This window comes from Pseudorca crassidens, chromosome 1, assembly GCF_039906515.1.
Source record: "Pseudorca crassidens isolate mPseCra1 chromosome 1, mPseCra1.hap1, whole genome shotgun sequence".
Taxonomy (NCBI): Eukaryota; Metazoa; Chordata; class Mammalia; order Artiodactyla; family Delphinidae; genus Pseudorca; species Pseudorca crassidens.
Window position 1 is genome coordinate 94,046,763 of NC_090296.1, and position 5,519 is coordinate 94,052,281.

The 5,519-nt window shown below is 41.0% G+C and overlaps 1 pseudogene; it reads left to right on the forward strand.

Moving 5' to 3' along the window:
- Positions 1-555: 555 nt before the first annotated feature.
- LOC137229278 (large ribosomal subunit protein eL32-like) lies at positions 556-1,488 on the forward strand (annotated as a pseudogene).
- The last annotated feature ends 4,031 nt before the right edge of the window (positions 1,489-5,519 follow it).

Consider the following 5,519-nt stretch of genomic DNA (forward strand, 5'->3'; position numbering starts at 1 on the left):
TATCAAGTCTCTCTGAGACTTAACACTACATGAAATAAATCCATTTGGGAGTTTAAACAGCAAGAAGAAATGGCATAGTGCAGCCATTATGAGCCTGGGAACTAATGCTAAATCTGATGACCTGTTTATTAACTAGGTGACCTTGGGCACGTTTCTGAATTTCTGCTTTTCCTTATCTATAAATTGAAAATAATATTTTCCTTTGCATGTCTTGCAGATTGCTGTGAGAGTCAAAGGGAATAGTTTGTGTAAAAATACTTAGTAAAAGGTAAAATGATACACAAAACACAAATGTCAGAGGTTGTTGGTGTTATTATTGTTACTTCCTAAGTGTCAATATGATTGATATAGGTAATAATCACTCTGTAATATCGGAGAAGAAATCACTGTGAGTTGGGCTGGTCAGGGAATGCTTTACAGGAGAGTGGAATTTGAATCTGATCTAGAAAGATCAATAAGATTTACATAGTAGAGGAGTAAGGAAAAGGCATTCAAGGCAGGGAGTATTGGACCACCAAAGAAGTAGAAGCCAGAATGAACAGAGTGCTCCTGAAACACTGAAAAAACTGTTTGCTCTTGTAGGCTTCTGAGATTGGGTTGGGCAGGAGCAAGTGAACTTCAGGCTGCTGCCACCTCTGCTTCACTTCAGCCATCTGTTGAGACATTTCTCCGTGGGTCATTCCCATTTCTGCAAGTCCTGTAAATGAGGCACCAACTGCACTTTGTTCCAGACTACCTTTTCAAGAATGTTTGATGGCAACAGGGTGTCCTTCTGGAGTAAAGGGTAGGCATATTTACTGCCCATTATAAAAGATTCAGGGGAGGTAGCAGCCATCTCCAACCCAGCATCATGACTGTTCTCAGACACCTTATGAAGCCCAAAGTGATCAAAGAGAAGACCAAGAAGTTCATCCAGCACCAGTCAGGCTGATATGTCAAAATTAAGTGTAACTGGCAGAAACCCAGAGGCATCGATAACAGGGTACAGAGAAGATTCAAGTGCCAGATCTTGATGCCCAATATTGGTCATGGCAGCAACAAGAAAATGAAGCACATGCTGCCTAGTGGCTTCTAGAAGTTTCTGGTCTACAACATCAAAAAGCTGGAAGTGCTGCTGATGTGCAACAAATCTTGCTGAGATGGCTCTCATTTCCTCCAAGAACCTCAAAGGCATTGTGGAAAGAGCAGCCCAGCTGGCCGTGAGTCACTGATCACAATGCCAGGCTGCACAGTGAAGAAAATGAACAGTTCATGTGCAAGTTTTATTTGTGTTAAATAAAACCATGAAAATTCTGCAAAGTAAAACAAAGATTTTGGCTCCCTAAGCTCAGAGTTCTTCATGTACAGGTGTTAACTGGCCCTATTCCCATTGCCCTATGGAAACTAGGTCTTGGGGAACTGACTTTAAAAAGGCAGATACTCTAGCTATTACTATTGCTATGAGTAATAAACCATTTTTGACTCTGACACAGGAGTCTCATGTCTTCTACCAGCAACCGTGAAACTATGACAGACTAACTTGTTAACTTGCAAGTAGGGTAAAACTCAGACTCTTTACAGTTCTTGACAGAATCTATCTCTAGGAGGGATTTCACTGAACAGTACTACATACCAGGCGGGGTACTAAGTGCTGGGGATACAGAACCAAAAGGCACAGTTCTTGCTTGCAAGGAGCCTCCAGTGCACAAATTAGGAGCTTACTGAGCTTGGTACTAATAGAGTTTCAGAGTAGTTAAATCGCTAAGCTAGTGAATACACACAGAAAAAGGTCAAACTCAGACTAATAAAATTCTAGCCATGATTGCGACTATATCCCAACAACAGGGTGGAGACCATATGGTTTTTCAGTCCTCTGAGAACAGGTGTATTCTCTATAGATGGCAGAAGCTGAGAAACACAGAGGTACATGGGGCCTTACAGAAGGCTTTAAAACAATACCCTTCAGTCCTCAGTGCCAAGAAAGAAGGTTGCTTTTAGATGGACTTGCCCTTTCTACAACTCTTCCCTAAATAAATTGCCCTGAAGGGTGACAGTAGAAGCATCACATTCTGGCCCAGAGATCAAAGGGTATCTCTCGTGTGGATAACTGGTGGTGTTGGTAAGGGAATTTCTAACTTTGGGATTGTATCTAGGATGGGAGAGAAGGCAGGTACTATGTTAAATGTGGGCACAACCAAGGAACAGAACTATACTATGAAGGGTGGAAAAGTTGCATATAGATGGAGAAGGATCTAGAGCCCTAAGGCTGTGGTCTCTGAAACAGAATTGGTTTCACATACAGGGCCAAAGAAACCCTGGATTTATGATAGGGGCTCCATCAGAAAAGTGGGATTAGGACTTAGGAAGGGAGTGAGGAAAACTGGCAGGCGAAGTACTTAGTTGACTGTGCATAACAGACAGTGCTAAAGGTGCTAAAACAATTTAATAAATAAACAGGGTGTCCTAGGCTCATCTGACACATTAGATACAAAGATGTATTATATGGCATCTGGCAAAAATGAGTGCCTGACACTGACACCTAATATGTGACAGCACAAAACCAGGAGCTTTACACAATGTGGCAGGTGGGAGTTTGGTCCTTGGCACTGGAAGCAAGAATCCATTCATTCAACAAAGTGTATTGGCACTGTTCTAGGTGCTAGGGATAAAGCAGTGAACAAGATAGAGAAAAATCTGTGCCCCTATTTTGTTCTAAATGAAGTTAAATCTGGCTCTGAGCCACCTAGGTCAAGGGAGATGAGAAATTCAGGATCTGTCATGTTTACTTTAGGGGGAAGACAATTTATTAGGGGTTTCTATACCATCCCAGGGTCCTACACATTCCATAATATTCTGAGATGGGCTTTCTGTTCTTCAGACCACATTAGCTACCACTGTTGGTTGTTCATGATCCAAGTCCTTATGGCCCCTTTTCCAGGCCACCCCAAATATTTACAGGGCCTAGGACAAGAATACAAATGGAGGTTCATATACCATATGTTAAATATCTTAAAATTATAAATCCAGCCGAAAAATTGTTAAATAGGTTCTATCATTCTATCTTGACACATACAATTTTGTAACAAGCTGGCCACCATCAGAGGCCCTGGATCCTGCTACTGTGTGGGAGTATGGCACATGTCCCTGACTCTCTTGAAATCCATAAATGCATCCCCTCTAAACATGGGGAGGTGTTTCCCAAATAGTTTACTGTCTAGTGTTGGTCCACTTCTTCTCCCAACCTTTAATGTCTCCTGCCATCTGCAACAATCTAGCTGGATCACCTTCAGGACTAGACCAAAGGTTATGCTCTGAGTGTCAGACAACTTTTAATTTTGGCCCTGCAACATTAAAGCCGTTAACTACTCCTGGAGGCAGACATGGTTGCTTCCCTTGGATCGGGGAGGCAGAAATACTTATAGCAGCCTGAACAAGATATAAATTAACATCTCAAACAGCTGCCCCACCAACTACATATTATCTCATTCATTTCTTTATAACAGTCTTATTAAGGAAATAAAACTGAAGCTCAGGAAGATTAAACAAACTTGCTGAATGCCATAAAAGGAAAAGAACAGGAATTCAGTCCCAGAGTTGTCACCATCCACACTTCCATCTACCACACCTAAGAGCTTTGAAGAAATTCAGAAACAAATTTGTGAAACTGCCTGCCAAGGTGTACAAACTTGTATAACTGTTCCATTCACTAGAATAGATCCTGAGATTTGTTTTTGAGACTCCAGAGTACAGCAGTCCCCCTTATCCATATGGATATCTTCCAAGACCCGCAGTGGATACCTGAAACCTCAGATAGTACCAAACCCTAGGTATGCTGTTTTTTCCTATACTAACCAGTGGGTAGTGTATACTCCATGGATATTCTGGACAAAGGGATGTTTGCGTCCCAGGTGGATGGAGCAGGATGGCACAAGATTCATCACGCTACTCAGAATGGTGCCCAATTTAAAAGTTATGAATTATTTCTGGAATTTTCCATTTAATATTTTCCGACAGTGGTTAACCACAGGTAAAAGAAACCACTGATAAGGAAAGACTACTACATTATAAGGGATGCAGTGAGAGAGAAATCAGAGCCTATTAAAGGATGCATTTCTGTTATGTGATCTTGCAGCATTTTATCAAAATGTCGATCAACTCATTTTGCACTACAGTTTTAGTTCCAAAAGGCCACTAGGAAGCTCAGCAAAAAAGCCAGACATTGTCAAAAATAAAATTAGATAAATATCACTTGTAAATAAAATAAAATCAATTGTGAAATGCTGTTTGGTCAGTTCTTATTGTTTGCTGTTTTTTTGTTCCCTTATTCCTATTATCCTGCTCAGGGCAGAATGTGTCCTCCTAAAGGGCAGGGCAGAAAGACTCTCCAGTCTTGGTTTTGTTGATGGATTTATATTGCTCATTATGAGTTTCAAGAATATACACCCAGGGTGAAGAATAAACAAACATTTAAATCTTGGAACACAAAAGTTTTTTTCCCATTATTTTTATGAAAAACCTCAGACACTATCAAATTCAGATCCTGTCTCGAAGACGCACTTTTTTAAGGGTGTAGAAGGAGTAGGATAGGGATGGAGTAAATGAAGCAAGCAGGGTGCCGGTGCCTTTCATGAAGCCCTGGCCTTGGCCTGATCCTGTGAGGAGCTCTGGAGCATAAATTATACCTCAGGGTTTATCCAGCCTTGAGGCAAAGGTGGTGGGCTTTCTATTCAGGCACCAATCAATCAGTGGCTATGGTTCCCCCAGGGCAATTCTGAATTTCTGCAAATACTGACAAAGCATCTTCTTTGGAAGCAAAGCAAACATAAGTTAGGATATAGACACCAGAAGTGATCAAAAGTGATCAGAGGGTCTGTGAGTGATACACCAACAGCGTCAGCTATGCTAGTGACCATCTATTCTGCAGTTTGTAATTCTTTCACTGTAGGTTTGACTCTTCTGATCAGCAAAGGGTCCATTAACAATCAGTAAGTGGTGGAGAAAGAAATTCTAAGTGATTTGAATTGTTAGAGCAGCGAAGGATTTTTTTTTTTAAGTTCTCCAACAATTTATATATTGTATTTTTTTGGCCGTGCCACACTCTTGTGGGATCTTAGTTCCCCAACCAGGGATTGAATCCAGCCCTGGGCAGTGAGAGCACAGAGTCCTAACCACTGGACTTCCAGGGAATTCCCAAAGGAATTTTTTAAAATCCACTACTCAGAATTCTAGGGGAGTCAGATTGGCAGGAATATGGTCATATATCCTTGTACAGTGTAAAAAAAAAAATCCCTTTAGGCAATTGATCACTAAGTATATACCACGTCACCAGCCCTGTAGGGAAGGCAAATTTATCTGACTCAGTCCTTATCTTGAGATGCTTACACTATAGTCGGGTAGATGAGGTTCACATGCATGAAACAAGTATAAGCAACATCAACACTGTATAATTAAAGACTGTTGGATTCTGAGAAAAGAGAAATAGAATTCCCTTGGCTACATTTTTTTTCAGATACTCACAGTAGGAGTGGTGAATAAGGTCA